General features: G+C 35.3%; 1 protein-coding gene across 12 annotated transcripts in view; it reads left to right on the plus strand.

Annotated features, from left to right (window-relative positions):
- The window catches only part of TMEM108 (transmembrane protein 108), a 346,872-nt gene that overhangs the window by 121,912 nt on the left and 201,684 nt on the right, over positions 1-23,276 (plus strand). The gene's annotated exons all lie outside the window — the stretch shown is intronic.

Here is a 23,276-nt window from a genome sequence, read left to right on the forward strand (position 1 = left end):
CCAACTTTCATAACCTTTATAAGCCACTTTAACTTCCTCCAACCTTTATTTACTTATCTACAAAATGGAGATGTTCAGCTTAACCTGGGGTTTCCAAACTTGTGTTTTAAAAACATAATTTAACAACTATTTCAATATATATGGTCTCCTTTGCAATCCTATGTGTTTTATTTCATGCATTTAAAAACACTATTTTGAGAAGGAAGTCATAGATTTTGCCAGACTGTATCAAAAGGTCCTTGACACAAAAGGTTAAGAAGTCATGAGGTGATTGAGTTCTAAGGCTCCTGTAACAGTTCTATATCTATGAGCCTCATATCTTGTATTTACTCATCTTTATACATGTTGCACAACTCCAGGTATAAGCTGCTAAAGGCAGGGATTAGCTTGTTTTTGTTTGTATCACCATTGGCTATCAGTGTATCTTTTACACAATAGGCACTGAATGTAATATACATTCAGTATATTGATATATATAATATACAATTATATATTCAAAATATAATATACAATTGTATATAATATACTATATATATATAATATATATTCAGTACATTCAGTGTTGAATCAAATGGATTATTGAATGTTGCGTAGTATATAGAAGAGACTTTTGTCTCTCAAAAATTTAAGTATTTGAGGAATGAAAAGCTCATTATGGTCATGAGAAGGCTTCCTAGAAGTGACAAGACTCAAACTATTCTTTGGAGTACCAAATTATTGGACTTGAATAAAAAGAAGGGATGGATAATGAAGACATGAAACAGGCATAAATAAAAATAAGAAGCAGGGATGAGCATAGGGAGGGAGGGAGACAATACAGAGACTTTATGGATTGATCTGGACAGATCATTTTTAGGGAGAATCAGGAGATTAGATTGAATGTCTAAGATGCTCCACTTGATGGAAAGCTTTGAATGGCAGCCTGAGGGTTGTGAAAGTGACTGTTGAGCATAAGGAGGCATTGTTGGGGAATGACTTGATGAAAGAGGTATTTTAAAAGATGAATAAGGCAGGGGTGGTAAAGATCATTTCAAGGGCAGAAATGGGAAGCCTATAAGATCAGTCAGCAGGCAAATTTGGGAACCCAAGTTTGAGATAATGGATTGAAAAAGAAAATTGTTGTTAAAGGAAAATAAGATTTGGTGACTCATTAGATATGGGGAATCAAAAGGGGGTGTGTTAAAATGATTTTAAAATTTTAAACCTAGGAGAATTGAGGGAATGTAGATACTATTGACAGAAATAGAAAACTCTCCCCAGAAAGGAGGCAGTCGTTTTAGGGGAAAGATAATAAGTTTGAGTTTTTATTATATTGATTCTGAGATCCAAATAAAGATGCAGTTGGAATGAAAAGATGGAAACTAGGAAAGAAATTGGAACTAAAAGCAAATTTGAGAGTCATTTGGATAAAGACAGTAATTAAACTTGTAAGAGTAGATTCTTTTCCCAAGGGACTGAGCATAGAGAGAAAAAAAGCCGAGGAGCTGAGGTTGAATCTGATAGACAACTCATTAGAAGTTGGAAGGGAAAAAATCATTTAAAAAGATAAGTGGCAGTCATGAAATAGGAAGAGAATCAGAGAAACGCAATTCCCAAAGGGTATCTGAATAGAGATAGGATGCAAAGTATTCCACCTCCTTCTCCCTCTACCTATCTTACCTCTCGTTATATCATTTTAAACTAGTAAGTATTCATGTTAATTTCAGTGTAGATTGTGAGAAGATAAGTAGTGTGAGATAAGCATGTGTCTTATTACCAAAGAACAGCCAGTTATTCATGAACAGAGATTATCACTGGAGATATTATGGCTGAAATGACATATGCTGTCCATGTAGGGAAAGCAAATAATTACAGATGGACTGACTACCCATGTAGTCCATTGAACTAGAATGTGAGATCCTTTTTTTTTTCTTTTATAAAGCTTTTTATTTTCAAAACATATGCATTAATAGTTTTCAATATTCACACTTGCAAAACCTTGTATTCCATTTTTTTTCTTCCTTCCTTCCTCCCTACCTCCTTCCCTAGATGGCAAGTAAACCAATATATGTTGAGCATATGCAATAGAATGTGAGCTCCTTAAGAGCTGTGACTGTCCTTTTCCATTTGTATCTCCAATGCTTGGCACAGAGCTGTACACACAGAATGCACCTGATAAATGTTTCATTCCTCCATTCCATTGATGTCCATATAACATCAAGAAATCTAGCGGAAATCTCCTCACATGTAGCAGGAGGGAGGAAGGGAAGTAGAACCCTTTGTGGAGGATTTATTGAAGGATATGAACTAGAGTCACATAGGACCTTTGCAAGAGTTCCTATTACAGATTCATTAAAGAGTTATTAGGGAATAAATCTGGAAAGGTAACCTCAGGCTAGATTAGTGTAAATCTTGACTACCTGGATAAAGGGTCTGAAATTTTTTCTCTAAGCAATGAAGAATCAAAAATCAACCGACTTGGTTGGTTATAATCAGGGTTTAGAACAGCACTAACTTTTTCTAGTAATCTTGGTTAAGTAGTTGCCTCTTAATTCCCTTCCAATCCTGGAATTTGTTCATTCTGCCCTTAGCTCGTTTAGCAGCTAGGTGTGATATATCACCAGCCCTGAAGCCAGAAGGATCTGAGTTCGAATGTGTTCTCAGATATGTACTAGCTATGTGACTCTGGCCAGTCATTTAATTTCCATTTACCTAAGTTTCCTCGTGTGTAAGATGAGAATAATAATGGTACCTATATCCCAGGATTATTATGAGGATCAATTAAGATAATAATTTTAAAAAAACTAATACCAGCTGATAATAGAATCACTGCTTTTCTCATGGGGATCTCACTGTCTCCCTCTGAGTAAATGAATTCTACTAGTGAGATTCCCCACTGTCAGTCTTTGGACCTTCACTCCCTAGAATATAGTAAGCACATCTTGGTTCCTTGATGGATTGATTAAGGGCAGGAATAGGACAAGCAGTGAGCTTCTATTGGACAGAAATGATTTGGGAGTTGAGTTTTTTTGTGGGTATAGTTTTTTCATTGCTTCCTGAAACAGTCTGTGTTGTTGGTGGCTATGCTTGAATAGTAACAGTTCATCATTGTAAATGCAATTGATTAATTGTCACAATCACCCTTTTCCCAAGACTCAGACTTAGGTGACTCAGATAGGCCATCTTTTCACCATGCACCAGTGCCTTGCATTCATAGGCTTAGACAAAGGCAGAGATTGTGACTCAACCTGGAACGTTATCCCTAATGTGGATATATCTTCTGCTAATGTCAGTAAGTTCGTCTCTGAAACTTAGAGACTTAGAGAGCTGCCCAGGCCATGGAAATATTCGATGGGCACAGAGAGTTGACTCTCTGAGTTCTCATGCCCAGACCTTGCCATCAAGGGTGCTCTTCCCTTCTAATGCTTCCACATCAGAATACAAGGGAAATTCAGTGGTCATAATTTTTCCATTTTATGGCAGTGGAGGAATTGGGATAGGAGAACTAATTACTGCGTCATCCAGTGTTTTTCAAAAACTAGATCTGTAAACAAAGTATCTCACTCTTTTTGGTTCTGAGATAGTTGGCATTGCTTGTCCATGAATAAAAATTAATTTTGTCCCCTTGTATTGCCTCCTTCTTGCTTCTTCCCTTTTCTTCATCCTACAAGATTTTCTAGTTAGCTAGTATGATCTATCCAATAAGTATCTACTATATGCAAATCATTGTGTTCATGTCCCGGGCATACTCAAATATTCAGATGGGCCTGTGGTATCATAAATGTGGATGGTCCCTCCAATGGCACAGATTTTGTGTATTCTTATCCATTTCTTCTCTTCAGATTACTATAGGAGGTCTTCCTATCATCCTGTGGGACTTTCTTGATTCCTTTAGACCCTGTGACTATGTCAGTGAAGCACACTGGCATCTGCCAATTATTTTTTGCTCTTGCCACATAACCAGATAACCTTCTTTTCTAATTATACACTCTTTGATAGTCTGCTCAGAGGCCAGCTGAAATACTCCCCAGTGGGACTAAACCAGAATAAAATTTATTTGGAAAATATTTAACATAATAAAAATACAATAGAATATAGATAGTGGAAACATATGGTTTTTGAAGTCTCTATGTGCTATAGGGATCTTTTTGTCTGGTTTGGTGATTTTTATTTTTCTTTGTGTTTGTCACCCCTGATCCAGTTCTTTGTAGTTCTTTATTTGTCATATGTTCTTGCCTATATACTCATAACCATGTGGCCCTCCATTGTCATCTGGGGATATTCATTTTTCATTCCTTGTTGATTCTAGTGTGTGATTTATACAAAAACATGGGTAAACTTGGCTTCTGAGGTTACAAAGATGGAAGATGACACAGTCACTTCTCTCAAGAAGTTGTAGCCCAATAAAGGAGCATGACATGAATGCAATGAAGAATTTAGATGTAATTTTATGAGGTCAAAGGAAAGAATGATATAATGGAAGAAAGCACTGGATTTGAATCAGAATGTTAGATATGCTTCTTAATGACCATATGATTTGAAAGATATCATGATATCTCTTTCATCTTCAGTTTCATTATCTATAGAAAGAACAGGTTATTTCTTAATATCCCTTTTACCTCAGAATTCTTTGATTCTATGCAAGATTCAAGGAAAAGGCTACAAGAAAATCTGAAAATCTTTTTTTCTAGGTATGAAGCATTGTTATACTGTCAGACATAATTGATGCATTTTGTTAAATTGCTTTATTTCTTTTTTTAAAGATAATTCTTTGTCTCAAGATATGTCTAACTGGTAAGAGAAAGTAAAAGGAAACATTTGAAAATGAAAATGATGAAATATATTAATATATTATTAAATTGAAAATTGAGCTGGGTAAGGTGGTGATTAGGGAAGGATTCATGGAAAAAGTGGCATTTGAGCTGGATCATGAAGGAAGAGAGATTCTCTGAGAATGCATTTCTGCTATGGAAGAGGGTCTGCATAAATGCATGCCAATAAAAAAGGGCAGGAGGAGATCAAGAAACAAAGAGGCACCCAGCATGAGTGGTATGATCATAGGATATGGAATCCAATGTTCTATATAAGCATTATCACAACTTGGCATATTGATATGGAGATATGGAAGTGTGCTGTGTGTGGGTAGTGGGGAATGGCTAATAGCTAGTTACCAAGTAACTGTTAATAGCTTGAAGTAGATAAGAGGCCAGTCCCAATCTTCATTTCCATTTCCATTAATCTTCAGAGAAATAAAGGTCATTTGATGTGTTATCCAATGTGTATATTTGGAGTGATGAGAGCTTAATTTTGAACCATTAGAGTGCTTACTCAGAGATCATGAGCTGTTCAGTTCAGTAGCATCCTTTCCCCTAATTTTCTCTGGTTTAACTTTAGTCATCAACACACTCCCTGGTCCTTCTTTGTAGCTTAACTTGATGATGTTCTATGGAAAGGCTTTCTTTTAAATTCTGAATCATAACTAATTTTTCTCTATTCCCACACTCCAGCTTCCGGTCACTAATGTCCATTTACCTCCCATGTTTGTTTCACCATGACAGAATGTGAGATTCTCTACAGAATGTGGGGTTGCCTTACCTGGGGATGATATATCTATCTCTTGTTCCCTTGAGATGCCTCACAGGCCTTTGGGACTTGAAAAAGGCAATTATCTATCAAATAACAGATGGGTTTGTAGATTAGCTGGGATGAGTAAAAACACTGTAATACTGAACAAAAGATGGTGATTACCTAGTTGAATAACAATTGCCAGTTTCAAATGCAGATGTCCTGAAAACAAGGAAAGATCAGATGCTAACATTTTTATTTTTCTAAGTTCATTAACAAAGCATTCATTATTACAATACTGCCCTAATGTTAACAATATGGAGATAAAGAGGGGGAGGTCAACTTTTATACCAGATTATTCTTTTAAATTAAAATAATATTTTCCCTTAAATGCTATAGGAATAAAATATAACACTATTATCTCACTCAGCTATAAAGCATGATGGTGGTATGTTTTTGTTGGAAACTATGCCTAGAGAATGCCAAACTAAGCATTTTTAGTTTAATTTATGTAAATATTGGGGGAAGAATCAAAATTTATTATATTCATATATATATATATTTGTGTATGTGTTTATTTATAGAACTTTAATTTTTAAGAAAACAAAAATAGACTTAGTTTGGTCCTTTTTCTCATTGCTTGGGTGAGGAGGAAGTGGAGAGAATGCACCAATTGAAATATTGTAAGATGGTGCTTATTTTAAGTCCTATTTGATATAACATGGGAATCCATCATCCCTTTCCCCACCCTACCCTTTTCATGCCACAAAAAGCTTAGACTTACATACTAAGAGAAACAAGACTGTGAACAAATAAGTTAACAATTTTACACTGACTATAATTTACCCTTCCAGAATGGACTTCTTCAAGCTAATGATATTGCTTTTAAATGTATCTATTTTCATGGTCTAAAACATTTGCAAGGTTAGCACTCCAAAAGTTATTGTTATTTTTTCCATCTAAACACTGAGCCTATAATATGAGAGTAGTTGGTGATAACTGACCTTGTGGTCAAATCCCCTAGGTTTCCCATAAGTGTGGTTAAAATACTGTTACACACAATTACTGTTTACAATAAAAATCAGGACCCTTTATTAAAATCACAAAATAATAATTGCTTTCTCATTATAAAAGTTTAAAAGGGTAATATGTATTTTAAAGCAAAATTTAAAAAAAAATGGGAATATCTAGAGCTCAATTAGAGACCTGTTCTTTTAAACACTATATTTGAAGATCCATTCAGTTTTTCTCTTGCCTTTGTATATTCTAGTGTACAGAATATTAGGATTTGTATAAACCTTTTATACAATCTCATCATCATTGAATATACAACTTTTCATCATCAAATTGTCACATTCTTTATACAATGTAATAGATGCTCTACTACATCACATTTACTCAGTGCTTTAAGGGTTAGATAAGGAAAAATACATAAGTGCATGTGTTTTTTTTTTATTTTATTTTACTGGGAATCTGAATCACAGTTAGGTTGAGTTAGTTACTTGCTTCTGTAGCCCTATAACTAGTATTTGAACTGTGATCCAATCCTAATATTTCTTCCATTGAACCACACCAATTTTTATTGGGCACAAAATATAACCTGACCTTAAGGAGGTTACAATCTTGTTTGGGGAAAAAAACTGGTACTTCTTAATTACTTCAATATTTATTTATCCTGTAGCAAGGGAGATATAATCTAAACATTAAATGAACAAATAATAATATGAGATAGCATATATTTACTGCCTGCTAAATGGGTAGAATTGAAGAAAGTCTTGTTTATAACTGTATTCTACTGTTCCCAGCAAAGAGAAGTTTTAGATTGTTTTCTCTATCTTCTGATAGTTGATGAGTTTCTGCATTACTTTTCTTTTATAGACTGAAGAAAAAGCAATTATAACCTTGTGATGAGATAAAATTGGCATTAGAAGTACTAAATATATATACATTTGGGAGAGCAATAAATTGTAAAAAGATTGTACAATTTATTTACAATAAATTGTAAAAAGAACATTATGTAAAAATAGCATAATAGAAATTCAGTTCATGACATGGAACAACCATGACAAGATAGCCATTACAGATTGAAAAGTTTTGCTATTTATTATGCAAATTAACAAGGAGAAAGATAAATTTCCATTAGAGAACTAGTAGAGGAAAAATGGTATGAGGCACCCACCTCATATAGCAAGATTAGTCCTGAAAAATGGTAGCAAGGTAAGGAGCACTATTTATGTAAATAAAATAAATAAAAAAGATATGCTCATAGATGAGCATGTATCTCATGTGAGATCTAAAGGGCTTGTAGGTAGCTTAAAAATGCTAATAAGGCAGTCTGGGTACATTATGGCTGCCTTAACTATAGTAATAAGACAATCTGGGAAACTAAGTTCCAAGAATGAGTGAATGGACTTTTAAAGATGCTGCCTGTTTTTAAAGGGACCATACCTCTTTTCAAGGAAATTTTTTGAATACATTTAATAGAACACAGTAGATTTTTAAAGAAGGATTTTTTTTCTTTATCAAGTGGGAAAACCTTCAGCAGGCTGATTTTTTTTATCACAACTTCCAGTAAACAAAAGCTTGCAAAATACTTTATTTTATCTTATTTTATTCTGCTCAGAACCTTGTGAAAAGGTATTGTTCTCTTTTTTTACATATGAGGAAACTGAAGCCAGGTTAAGTTAAGTGACTTGACCAGGGTCACACGGCTAACAACCATCTAAGGCTTAATTCAAATTCAGTTCTTCCTAGCTCCAACACTCCCCACTAAGCTACCTAGTCACTTCATATGAGACTATAGTACTTTAACTTTCATGCAGTCTAATCCTGATGAAGAAATTTCAAGTCCCCTTACTCCTTGGGGATTGTTTACTTATTGACAGCCTTAAAACTGCTGAATAACTAGCAAATGATTAAATTTTAGCTTTCTGATAAGTTTTTTTTCATAATTGGTGGATATGGGTGAGATTAGTCAGGTCAAGCATAGAGGAAATGCATTCTGAGGCCAGTTTTTATCATGGACCTCTGATCACTTAAGTCTTACCACACTAAGAATTAGTATCAAAATCCTTTCTCAAATTATACACAGTCCAACTAATGCATTGCTGGTGGAGTTGTGAAATGATCCACCATGCTGGAGAGCAATTTGGAACTGTGATCAAAGGGTAACAAAACTGTACACCATTTGACTCAGCAGTAGCATTACTGAGTCTGTATCCCAAGGAAATCATAAAGGAGGGAAAAGGACTTACATGTGCAAGAATGTTTGTAACAGCTCTTTTTGTGATAGCAGAGAACTGGAAAAATGAGTAAATACCCATCTACTGGGGGATAACTGAACAAGTTATGGTAAATGAAAATAATGGAATATTATTATTCTATTAAAAATTACAAACAAGCGGCTTTTAGAAATGCCTGAAAAGATTTATATGACCTGATGTGGAAGCAGTATCAGGAATACATTGTGCAGCAACAGATGTAACAGCAACAGATGATCAACTATGAAAGACTTGGTTCTTCTCAGTGGTTCAGTGATCCAAAGAAATCCATATAGACTTTGGACAGAAAATGGCATATACATCCAGAAAAAGATCCATGGAGATTAAACATAAATCAACATGTTCACTTCTTTTTTCTGTTTTTTCATCTCTCCCATGCTTTTTCCCTTTTGCTTTGATTTTCTCTCCCAATGATTCATAAAGCAAAGTATATTAAAAAATAAATGTACTAGAAAAAAAGAATAAAAACTTTGTTTATATGGTAAATATATATATTAGATGTAAAAAAGTTATACATAGTCCAAAAGACCTTTAAGGGAAACCTTATGTCCTAAAAACACAGTGAGCAATTGATTAGAAAAATACAAATTAAAACAACTCTGAGGTCTCACTTCACACCTATTAGATTAGCTAATATGACCTCCAAAAAAGAAAAATATTGAATGTTGAAGGAAATGTGGGAAAACTGGGACAATAATGAACTGTTGGTATAGTTGCAAACTGATCCAACCATTCTGAAGAACAATTTGTAATTATGAGCAAGTGCTATAAAATTCTTTTATTCATCAATACCACTTCTAAGTATGTGTCCCAAATACATCCCAAAAAGAGGAAAAGATCTATTTGTACAACAATATTCCTAGTAACTCTCTTTTGTGGTAGCTAAGAATTGAACATTGGAGGGATGCCCATCAATTGGGAAATGGCTAAATAAGCTCTAGTATAGAATTGTAATGGAATATTATTGTGCTATAAGAAATGACAAGCAAGATGACTTCAGAAAAACTGGTAAAGACTTACATGAACTGATGCATAACAAAGTGAACAGGACCAAGAGAATGTTGTACACAGTCACTGCAATATTGCTCGATGAAGAACTTTGGATGACTTAGCTATTCTCAGCAATACAAAGGTCCAAGTCAATCCCAAAGAACTAATGAAGTATATTATCCACTTCCAGAAAAAGAACATATTGTTTAAATACAGACTAAAACATGGTATTTTTCATTTTCATTTTCTTTTTTCTTTCATTCAAGTCTTCTTATACAAAATGACTAATATGAAACAATTTTATATGATTGCAATGTATAATTTACCTGATTGTTTATCATCTCAGGGAGAGAGTAGGGGAAGAAAGGGATAAAATTTGGAGCTGAAAACTTTAAATACAAAATGTTAAAAAAAAAAAAAAAAAAAAAGCTCAATGAACAGATTTCTTAGGTTGTGGGGAAAGCAGGACATACACATTCAGGACTTTGGGAAGGATGCTGCAAGGACACATGATTCAAAAAGGTGACTAGTGAAGTCTTAAAGGACACAAGCCCAGAATTGCTTCTCTGAAGATACTATTTAGTACAGCTGAGAGAGCTAGGGTTTTTTTTATAATTATAAAAATTTTTTGACAGTATATATGCATGAGTAATTTTTAAATAACATTATCCCTTGTAATCATTTTTCCAAATTACCCCCTTCTTCCCTCTACTCCCTCCCCTAGATGACAGGCAATCCCATACATTTTACATGTGTTACAGTATAACCTAGATACAATATATGTGTGTAAATCCCATTTTCTTGTTGCACGTTAAGTATTAGATTCTGAAGGTATAAGTAACCTGGGTAGATAGACAGTAGTGCTAACAATTTACATTCACTTCCCAGTGTTCCTTCTCTGGGTTGTTTCTGTCCATCATTGATCAACTGGAAGTGAGTTGGATCTTCTTTATGTTGAAGATATCCACTTCCATCAGAATACATCTTCATACAGCAGTGAAGTATACAGCAGTCTTCTGGTTCTATTCATTTCACTCAGCATCAGTTGATGTAAGTCTTTCCAAACTCTTTGTATTCGTTCTGCTGGTCATTTCTTACAGAGCAGTAATATTCCATAACCTTCATATACAATAATTTACCCAACCATTCTCCAATTGATGGACATCCATTCATCTTCCAGTTTCTAGCCACTACAAAAAGGGCTGCCACAAACATTTTGGCACATACAGGTCCCTTTCCCCTCCTCAGTATTTCTTTGGGATATAAGCCCAGTAGTAGCACTGCTGGATCAAAGGGTATGCACAGTTTGATAACTTTTTGGGCATAGTTCCAAATTGCTCTCCAGAAGGGTTGGATTCTTTCACAACTCCACCAACAATGTATCAGTGTCCCAGTTTTCCCACATCCTCTCCAACATTCATCATTATTTGTTCCTGTCATCTTAGCCAATTTGACAGGTGTGTAGTTGTATCTCAGAGTTGTCTTAATTTGCATTTCTCTGATCAGTAGTGATCACAATATAGAAGATTTTGATTACATCAAACTAAAAAGTTTCTGTACAAACAAGATTAGAAGGGAAGTAACAAATTGGGAAAATATTTTTACAGTTAAAGGTTCTGACAAAGGTCTCATTTCCAAAATATATAGAGAACTGACCCTAATTTATAAGAAATCAAGCCATTCTCCAATTGATAAATGGTCAAAGGATATGAACAGACAATTCTCAGATGATGAAATTGAAGCTATCTTCACTCATATGAAAGAGTGTTCCAAATCACTAGTGATCAGAGAAATGCAAATTAAGACAACTCTGAGATGCCATTACATACCTGTCAGATTCCTTGCTGTCTAAATATAGTTATCAATTTCACTGTTAGCACCTCATATTTCACCTTTACCTACTCTTCTATCTTCGTGAATTTGTGCAAATGGTCCCTCATACCCATAATGTTCTTTCTTCCTATCCTCCTCTTAGAATCAAGGGTCACCTCCAGTAGTAAATAAGACCCTTCTTGTTCTTCAGGTGCTAGTGCTCTTCTCTCCCTCTGACATTATTTTGTAATTTCTTCCTAAATAATTTAACTTATTGATTTTGTTTCCATGTATTCCATGCCAGTAAAATGTTAGCTCCTTGAGAATAAGGACTTAGATTTTCTGCATTTATCACAATGCCTAGCATTAAGTAAGAAGCTGAATAAATACTTACTGAAGAAATCTGGCCCTAGAATCCTACACATCTTTGACATTTGGAAGTGTAATCATTTCTCTATGTGAGTACTGCTTTTGATCAGTTACTTCTCATTCTTTGTTTAATAGAAAGAGACACTAAACCATTCTTTCCCAGTGGTAGATCAATTAGCCAGAACACACTGAAGACAGAAAAGGTTGATTTTCCTTTCACAACTAATAATCCCAAATAGATTTTTTAAAAGATGAAATTCCTCTTTTAACTAGAAAAGTGGACAGTTGTGATGGGTTTACCCAGACACTTCTCTGAATTTAATGGGATTGTATTCTTTAAGAAGGCCTGTCTGCCAGGATTAACTATTTAGGGAGGATGAGATGAGATCTCATTACAGGATATATCAGTGTGGACATCCAAAGAATGACAGAAATGGAGATGGGAAGCTGAGAAGTTTCCTGGGACACTAAGTAGACTTATATCATTGTCAGTTGAAAGTTTTATCCTTCTTGGTCTGAAGATTTATGATAAGGCACCTCCTTTCCATGTTTGGGTTACATTGTGGCACTAAACAAATTATTTTCCCTTTTTTTGCTTACATTTGGCAAAATGCTTATTTTAGTTAACTTGTTTCTTCCTCCTACTCTGCAGGGATGGGACTGTAGTGAAGAAGACAAAGGAGTTAGGGAACCTCTCCCTGATCTTTTGTGAGTAGAAGAATGTGAAACTGCTTGTAGCTTTGTGTTTAGCCACTAAATGGCAATGCAGCTAAACAAGCTAGCTGAATAAAGCATTCTGCCAAATGTAAGCAAAACCAGGGGCAAGCAATTTGTTTAGTGCCACAATGTAACCCAAACATGAAAAGGATGCATCTTATCATAAATCTTCAGACCAAGAAGGATAAAACTTTTATCCTTCAATGATATAACTCTTCTTAACACTTCTTAAAAAATTATTTTTGCCAAAGGTAATTACAGGAAAAAAGTAGTATAGTACAATAGAAAGAATTATGATTTTGTATTCAGAGGACTTGGGTTCAGATCCCTACCTACCTCTGATAATTATTTGTTTGATCTTGGACAAATTATTTAACTTTCATTAGTGTATAAGAGGTAGAGGCTGGCCTTTTAAGGCCTGTGTAAATCTAATGCTATGACCTCCCTCCTTCCCTGATTCAACTGCCAATACTGACTCTATAGACTGTTCTTTAACCTACCTAGACATTTCACATTCATTCCCACATTTCCACCCTAAGCTCATTCTCATGTTTGAGAGAACAGACCCCAAAATCTGAAATAGTTTAGATAGGAATTGATTTGTCATTTGATAGAGGAAAACAAGCTGGAAAGAAGGTGTGGTTCCCTCTGCCCAGATTCTGGAAGATTTATATTACATAGGATTTTAACAAAGATTTCCCATGCAGGAAATTATTAACAGATAAGCCATATTGATGAGAAGGCAGCTGGAAAGGTGTATTAAGAAGGATATGAGTAATGTAACCCAAAATAGAACCCCCTTAGGAATATATATATAATATAATATATTAATAATCCCAAATAAGAATGCTTTAGGTAAATCTGAGAGTCTGGAGGAATTGGAAATACCCTATTGCTATCTCTGGTCTTTATAGAAAGTTACTAAGGTTAAAGAGCATTCTGGGTGTGGACAACCTTTAATCACATAATATTATATTTAACAGCATAATAATTTTTCCCAAATAGTATAATAAATCATTTTCCCACACCCCCCAGCTTCACCCTTTAAGGCAAGGCATTTTTCTGTGTACACAAGTCCCTAATATCTCTTCAGAATAATGTTTTTAATTGCATAAAATAAAATAATTAGGATCATAAAGGAAAGCAATTATATTGGAATTTAGTTATTTACTATATTTAAATATAGAATATAGTTAATATAGTTATATATTTTTTAAGTTTATAGGTCCTAAGGGTAAGACCCCTTGGTCAAAAATAGCAAGTCTTGAAACACAATGCTTTTAGAATGGGCTAATATCAAGGGATTGAAAGATATGGCCTCTAGGCCTGGAAGATTCTCACAGCCTCTTTATAATAAACAGTGTATTTGGCTGTAATATGACATGATGAGGTGGCACATCTCTAAGCAATTTCCCACCCATTTTTGCTCATATATCCTTCTGGCTTACCCATAGTTTTACATATGTGAAGGTGCCATCCAGATGGAGAGCAGAAAAGAAAAGAATCGGTAGCCAATGGCAACCCAGAGAGCAAGTTTATGAAAACAAAGATGCCAAATAACTGATACACTAAATCCATGTCCAAACAACTAAACTCTCCCTTTCAGCATTAAATCTGTTTCTGTCCAAGCACTGTTCCTATTATTGTAAATGTTGCTTGTCTTAACTCTCTTCCCTTCCCTCCCATCCCATTAAGATGGAAGGCAATTTATCATATAGACACTGAAGGTTATTATTCAAAGTTGTATTAAAAAGTGAATTTATATTGAACAAAACCAATAAGCCAAGCAGCCCTGACATTTAATTTTCTTGGAAAACCTTTCCTATTGAACAAGGCAAATCTACACAAGGCACATTTGCAAAATGAAAAGCACTGTTGGGAGGGTAATCTTCTCATACAAATGACGGGTGAGTAATTTGAAAATGATTAGGCACTCTGGAAAGCTCTTTTTTTGATCTCCTGTATCAGTTCCAATCCTGAGAAGAATCTATGTGAATGGCAACTTCTATATAGATGCTACATAAATGCATTAGTCCCCCAATCTATAAGAAAGGAAGGAAATAAATGTTTATTAAACACTTATTAAATGCAGTTGCCAAACACTGTGCTAAACTCTAGGGATCCAAATACAAATAAAAAGAAAAGCAGTGTCTGCCCTCAAGGAGGGTTATAGTCTAATATAAATGTAATGTCAGTATTCTAATGGGGAAAAAACAAACCAAAGGAAGCAGAGGTAAGGAGAGGGACCCAGTTGGAAATCTGGAAGTTAGGAACATAGCTAGAAGGGGAATGAAGACTGGCCATTTTGTTCCCTTCCATAAAATAGAAGCTCTAAGAGAAAGCCTATCAGCGGGAGAAGGGGATAATAATATTATAATATGAGGAGAATGGCATTTGGTCTGACTGAATTAAAGAGTATTTCTATAGATACCTTCATACTTTTTTGTGTGACTGAAGTAGGCAAGTAGATATGATATAAACTTAGCTTGTATTTAATTATCTTTGCATTCCCAGCACAGTGATTACATAGACTGTCAGTGTGAAGGACTGGGCTAGCTCCTCTGAAGGGCTCAGAATCAGTCCTTGTCAAGATAAGCAAAAGTCCTTGCCCCATGTTGGGCGCCAAAATGTAAAGGTCCTGTTGTCTCTCAATTGTAATCCTTCTCTGGGAGGAAGTTTCTTTTCTCTGTGAATCTTTTTCTCTGTCCTCTTTTTCCCCTCCAAAAGTATGGGATTGCTGGACTTGCAAATCCACGGGATGTCTTCTCCTTGACCCAATCCAGAACTGACTTTCCAGACTCTAACTTCTCCTTTTATCCTCCCAGAGAATGGGCTTGGGTGTACTCCAGGAGCTTGTGGGAAATTTACTTCAACCAATGAAATTGCTTGTTTGAACTAAAGGTGTGAACTCTGAGCTAGAGAATTGTTAAGTACTGACTTACCACTTAGTAAGAACCTAACCTAGGTTCTTAGTAAGAACCCATCCCCGCTAGCTTAGTCGGTAGAGCATGAGACTCTTAATCTCAGGGTCATGGGTTCGAGCCCCACGTTAGGCACTAAAATGTAATGTTCTGTTGTCTCCAGAAACTGCCTACCCCTCTCTGGGAGGAGAACTGCTGTCTCAACTCAATCCCAGACTAGACTCTTCTTCCTCCAGAGAGCCGTCCCAATTCTGTCCTAGAGTAGACTCACTCCAGGCTCAATGTTGTCTTCTTTTATCCTCCCAGAGAATGGGCGTGTGAGAACTCAGGGGCTTGTGGGAAAATTACTTCAACCAATGAACTTGCTCCTTTTAAAGGCTGTGTAAACTCCTTTTCATATGTAAACTCCTCCTCAGAAGTTCAAAGGGGTAAACTCCCCTTAAAGGCCAGAACCAAAGGTGTGAACTAGAGAATTGTTAAGTACGGACTTAGCACTTAGTAAGAACCTAACATGCCAGTATCTGACTGATTAATTCATCTGAAGGGCTTTGAAAATGGGAAGAAATGCTACTATGATGTTTGTTTATTACATTACTTCAGAGGTTGAGTATATACCATGGAACAGCATTGGAATGGTCAGAATTTTGGACTGAAAATCAGTAGACTTGGAATCTATGCTTGGCCAGCCACTAATTTACTATCTTCAGAATGCTATTTGGCATCTCTGGGATTTTGTATTCTCCCTTATTGTATCTAAGGTCACTTCCAGCTCTAAGAGTCCATGCTACCATTTTATTTCCCCCTGCAAAGTGAATGAAGAGCTCTGGGCAGATTTGGGGTGGAATTTGTGGGAGAAACTTGGTCTTTTGTTATTGGCTGGACATTCCAGCTTAATTTTGACTCTCTAAGTATGTTTCTTCAGCTAATGGGACCCTGCATATCAATGACCAATAAGTGCTCTTCCCTTAGCAGGTGTTAGCTCAGAAACTAGGTCAGATATTAGTCCGAGCACTTTATAGATTGAGCAGACTTCTCAGGAGGAGTTGCATTTCAGAATCTAATTCTACTCCCTTCTCTGCTGATCACACTTATTGCTTCTCCATGCAAAATGGAAGAAAGAGATTTTTCTCAAGAGCTTAAGAGGTTTGAAATCAATACCCAGCAGCAAATAATCATACTTGTGTGTTGTTCCCTAACCTTAAAATGGGATTCTGCAGGTATTGAAAGCAAGAATTGCCAGTGTTAAAGTGAATTCATCCTCTCAGTTTCTTTTCACCATAACATTATTGGATAGGTAATGGTCAGTCAAGTGACAAACATTTATTAAACACTTGCTATGTGCCAGGCCCCATCCTAGGCTCGGGCATCATTATCCATGTTTTAGAGATGAAGAAACTGAAACTTGGGAGAAGTTATGAGATTCATCATAGTAAAATGGCTAGTAAGTGTTTAAGGAAGAATTTGATTTCAAGTCTATAAACTCTAAGGCCAGTTTCTTTCTTCTACACCGCTTCTTTCTAGTTGCTGACTTCCCCAAAGCTTTTGGTCCCCCCACACATACTGGATTTCATTTTTCAATTGCAGTTCCAAGGTTACAGCTCTGAAACTTATATTTTAAGAAAGTACTCCATTCATTTTGATTTACTAAGTGATTTCTTGATTATGGAACATTAAAGACATGAATGGCTAAATAGGGAGGAGGAGATGAAAAATGCATTGAAGGATGTTGGTTGGAGAAAAGAATTGCTTTGCATATACACGTGAGTAGGAGACCTAGAGTGTTTTAACTTTTAGGCTGTTCATTCAATGTACAGTCAATCCCAAACATATTTCCCATTTGCAACCAGTTACCTATCATATGTATACATGTATGTATGTATATATACATATACATACATATATATGTGTGTATAGTACATATATACATACATACACAAGACACATGTGTATTATATGATATTATATTTATTAAAACATATATTTACTTCTTATGTGAAATTTAATATGTAAATATTTGGGTCATATCCAAACTGGTTTTATGCATTTCTAAAATAGTAAGACACGAGGACTAAAAGGGCTGGAATTTTTTATTGATTCTAGAGCTAAGCTTTATCTGCTAGGAAAAGGCCAGCACAATAGATATCCATGGCAACGGAGATGTCAACTTTTAACTTTTAGATGCAGAGAGGAAATTATTATTATTTTTGTCTATAATTTTAGAGATGTGTTTCATGATTGTAGGAACAACCTTTGACAGCTGTTTTTCTGTCAGTTTCATAGACATCCAGGTCAAAGGGCTGATGCCTTCTCAATGTGTCACTCTCTTTTTATTTAGAAAAGGGAGAAAGGCTGTGTTTAGACTGGGCAGAAAATCATTTTTATGCTTAAACTCCCTGTCACTCAGAAGAGACCTATGTCTTAGAGAATAAGGGAGAAATGAATAGAATGGAAAATGTTGAACCCTGGGGTCAGGAGAACTGGCTTCAATCTCTGCCACTAACCAACTTTGTAACATTGGGCAAATCACTTTACCTGAGTGCTAGACTTCCACCCCAAATGTTCAAATGGACTATTTGTGTATGACCTGTGGCAGAGAATTCTGAGCTCACATTGGTCTGATCAGCCACAGTTGCACACACCATAACTCAACTATAACACAATGATATAATTTTGGTTCTCTTTGAGAATGGACAACAACCAACCAGACTTCAAATAAGATGATGGGGGCTTAAGTTAGGCACTTAATAGCTGTGTAATCATAAATCACTTGAACTAGTTATAACACACTCATTTTTCCATGAGAAAATGCTTTGTAAGTCTTAAAGGACCAAACAAATGTGATTTATTATTATCATTTACCCTTTTAAGCCTTGGTTTCCCATCTTTAAAAAAGGTGAGAACTTGAAACCTTCCTTCAACTCTAAAATTCTATTAAGAAATAAATTTCTAGTTTGTCCAGATGATACAGAACAGATGTCAACACATCTACAACTTAATAAATAAATCTTAGTTATCTGAGGCTCAGGAATTATGTGACTTATATCTGTTCACACAAGTAATAAGTATTAGAGGTAAGATTTGAATTTAGGCTTTCCTGGCTCTAAATAAAACACACTCTCTTTGTTCCACAGCTGCCTCTTGCCCAACTGAAAACATCTTCCTAGGACTCTTGCTCATCTGCCTAGTCATTCCATATATGCTCTGTTGCCATTAACCTTTTCAGAACCCTAGCTGGACAGCTCCTTGAGAAAGGAGTCATGAGTACACTGTGACCTAGCAAGAATAAGCCTTCTCAGAGTGCTAAGAAGAAATACTGATTTGTCAAAAACACATAGGTTGCAACAGATGTCACAAGTTCTTTCCCTTCTAGTAAGCAAACAAGATTTCTTTCTTTTGAAGAATGGAAAGACAATAGAAGATAATCAAATCTATTGAGCCCATGTCTATCTGTTTCTCTGTGTCTCTCTGTGTGTCTGTCTTCCTTTCTCTTCTTTGTCTCTGCTTCTTTGTGTTTGTCTCTCTAATACTCTCTCTGCCTGTGTGTGTGTGTGTGTGTGTGTGTGTGTGTGTGTCTATCTCTGCCTGTCTTTCCCATCCTGCTTTCCTCCTTCTCTTTTCCTCCCTCTCCTAAGGAAGAACAAAGAGAATTGGTAGGTTGCAATACATGACTCAATGCCTAACTAATATTTGAGATGACATGGATCTTGAACAGGCAGCTTTTAATAGCCAATATCCTTTAGAGTTGTAACAAAGATGCTGGAAGGTTGACAGCACTAGTGCTTTATAAAAGCACTAGTAGACCAATCTGTTTCATTTTTATGGATAATGATCTGATAAAAGTAAATAGATAATTAATTCATTTAAAATTAATTGATGGTAGTGGGAGAATATGTTTCTGGATGATACAGTTGCTGAGAAACTGAACTGATGAGGCTAAAAAGGCTAATACGGTGAAGAGAGAATTCAAGTTTTTTCTTTAAGAAAAAAGAAGCATGTAGAAAGTAGATATTCACTATAAATGGACTGGAATCCCTGCTTTACCCTGGGTGTTTAGCTGATTTCCCATCTTTTCACTCTTTGTTTAGAGAGTAAGTTTTTATCTCCTAGAATTCCTTAAAACAATTAAGTTATAGTTAGGCCGCTGGGTGATCTAGTAGGGTGAATGCTGGAATTGGAATCAGAAAAAAGTCAAACTTAACCTGGATTTGCTTCTTGTTTTAGGAAGGGCTTGGTTTAATTCTGAAGCCCCTTCCAATTCTCAGATCCAGTGATTGTGGCAGCTTAACTTCAGTCTTTCTTGGAAATTTAAAACACCCAAAGGCATCTAGGTAAAAGTATCTGGCCCCAGTAATTTGGGGCTTCAAGGCAGCATGGCCTGAAGCCCTTACAAGCAGCTCTTATTTAAACTTTGGATTCTGTAGGGAAGAATAGAATGCCTACTTATAGCTTCTCTTTGGAAAGACCTCATTTGCCCTTTTCCTTTCCTTGTTTCTTTTTTTTCCTTTGTGACAAAGCAGAGAGAGAAAATCTTGTCACAGCTTGATATCTTGTATAAAAACCCTGTGATGGTCAGGTACCCTACCAGCAGCCTGCCTGTAAAACCCTTTCAAAGCCATTCACTTCTATCAGGTAGGATTCTCAGTTATGCTGACTAACTGATTTGTATTAAATATTTACCTATTGTCCATGACTTAAATATAGGAAGGCATTTCCTCTTTTTATAAGTTTCATCTTAAAGGGACTTAGAGTTTTTAAAAATTCCAGGCTATTTCCAAACCTACCATTCTAAACAGAACATAAGATTTTTTAACCAGCAATATGCAGTGATTTTTTCCAGAAAGTTTCCAACAAGTAGAATGGATATGATGCTCAATTTTGAGTCAGAAAGGCTAGAAATGATATTGCACTGGAGATGCTTTGTTGTTGGGGGTCATAAGAGAAATCACTTAATCTCTTGTATTTTTATTATATATATATATATATATATATATATATATATATATATATATATATATATATATGCTATAGATAGATAGATAGATTTAGGATTATATATTTAGAAGTGAAAGTAACTTTAGAAGACAGTGAATCCAATTGCCTCATTTTACAGATGAGGAAACTGAGGCAAGGAGAAGTTTTTCTATATGGAGATAGATGTTTTTATATATATATATATATGTATATGTTTGTACATATACATATGTGTGTAAACACATGCAAATACACACATGTTTTATATATATATATGTATATATATATATGTGTGTGTATGTATATGTTAAAGGAACAGAGAATAAAAAATTAATCATAAAAAAATAGAATTGACCAGAGAAGAACTTTTTTTGGGGGGGAGGTAAATTGTAATTTGAATTTTGGAGGAAGCTGGATTGTTCAAGAGAACCTCCAGATAGGAGGTCACCATTAACAATGGCAAGTTGACAGGAAAGAGCAAGATAGCTTGAAGCTAAGTGGGAATGGATATGTAGCACAGTTAAGGTCTTAGCCTGGTAAGAATCTAGAGGTATATTGAAAGAGCATATAAAATCAGGAGCAGATGAATCAATTCAGTTTTACCAAAATATCCCTTCATTTTCCTGTAAATTTTGATAATGTTTTAAAAATGTGTGCCCTTTAAAACTGGAGTCCTTAACTATAGATAGATTTCAGGCATTCCCTGAAATTGTATGGGGGAAAAAATGCAGCTTTATTTTCACTAACCTTTGGTTTTCATTGTAAAGCCATGTATTTTATTTTTATGCACTTAAGAACATTATTCTGAGAAGTCTATCAGTTTCACCAGACTGTCAAAGGGATGTAGGAAACACAATAGGTTCAGAAACCCTGCTTTAAAAGAAGGAAGCTTTATATCAGTGAAGCAGATTTGTATCCAATATTCTGATGGTTGCTACGGAAACAGTTGAGTACAGATTATATTTCACACTTTACACAGCCAGGGAGTTTGAAAACTAAAAGCAATTTAGTTTGGTGGCTAAGGAATTTCCTTCTGATTGGAAAATGCCAGTTATGCTAGCAAACATCCTGAAGTATTTTAGAGTGAATTTCTTTTCTTCTCCCATTTCCCTGGAATGAATAGAGACAGGATCTCTTTGCACATAGGAAAAGCACAAGGGAGTACTAAAGAGAGAACTTAGTGTCTTTTATTTGATGAGTTGGAAGCAGACAGATCTTTCTTACTTGAGAGCAATAGAAACTAGGAGGAAAACTGCTGCCAAAGGAGGCTAGAAGGGTTTTTCATGAAAATTGGTCAGAAGTGTTAAAGCTATGAACATGTTCTTGCAAGAATTTGAGAAAAGTTCCAGGTGAGTTGATTTTATTCAAACTTAAGATGTAAGACACTTATCCTCCTGAATAGCCCTTTATGCTTTTAGATAACTTTAATCATTAGGAAGTTTTTTTTCTATATTAAGCCATCTGCTTCCTCTCAATTTAATATTCCATGAGAAGTCTGGATCTTTGGATCATAAGTCCATAGCCAAGTCCTTCTTCACGGAGGGTTTTTTATGACTCTTTCAGACAAAGTAACTATGAGAAAACAACTTCTTAAGTGTTGGTCTCATAAACCCTACTCTATAAAGTAAGGACAGAAAACACCACACAGGCTTTTAATAGATAACTTCTGATTCTCTGACTTTTCTCTGAAGATATATTTCTTTTGGTCTGTTACAAAGCATTAAAGAAGAAAACCTTTTTTCTTTGATTTTGCAGAGTTTGGGGTTTTATGTGTATGTGTAAGCTAGCAGGTAAAAGCATTTATGTTCAAAAGCCTTCTTTTTTTGATTTAAACACAAAATATCACTCTTTCTATAACTTTTTACCAAAGAGGATTTATGGCACATACTTTTTCTCCTTCTGTCATAAGATATGAAACCTCATTCTGCCAAGTCTTCCTTAAACCTTCATTGGAGCACTCTCTTTCATTCTAGACTCTAGAAGGCACTCTGTCCCGCCTCTCAAATTGCAGTCTCATTTTCATATAATCTTATGCTCAGACTGATGTCATCTCTTCACTTTCTCGTCTTATATGATTCATATTCCTGTTTATCCATACATAAGGTCTCCCAAAATGATCTACCAGATTTATCAGTGACTTTTCTCCTTTTCTTTTTCTCTTCCCCAAGACCACTGATCTCTGAAATCACAGATGTACTTTCTGGTCCCATTGAATTATTTGTAACTTTTATCTATTTGAGGTCATGGTATTCTCATATAGGAATACCAAGAGAATATTGGTGTTCAAAGGAGGGACAACTTTGGACCATGAAAAGCCACTATGCTTTTTCATACATGCTAGCTAGCCTAATTTCATGTTGTATCCTCTTAGGTGGCCAAATGAACCTCCTGGAAGTTGATAATTAATTTTCCTTGATGTCCTTTTCTCTACTAAGTAGCAGTCTTGGACCTTTTAAAAATACCCCCTTTCTGCAACATATAGCCTTACAGAGTTGCCTTAGAAATATTAAGAGGTTCAATGACTTGCCCAGAGTCACTACATGCCAAAATCAAGACTTGAACTAGGATTTCTTAACTATGAGATCAACTCTTCTCACTAAACCATGATGCTTCTTATGTTTTACATATAACAGGTGCTGCATAAATCCTTTTTAGAATAAATTGTATTTCC

This window comes from Sminthopsis crassicaudata, chromosome 5 (genome assembly GCF_048593235.1).
Source record: "Sminthopsis crassicaudata isolate SCR6 chromosome 5, ASM4859323v1, whole genome shotgun sequence".
Lineage (NCBI taxonomy): Eukaryota > Metazoa > Chordata > Mammalia > Dasyuromorphia > Dasyuridae > Sminthopsis > Sminthopsis crassicaudata.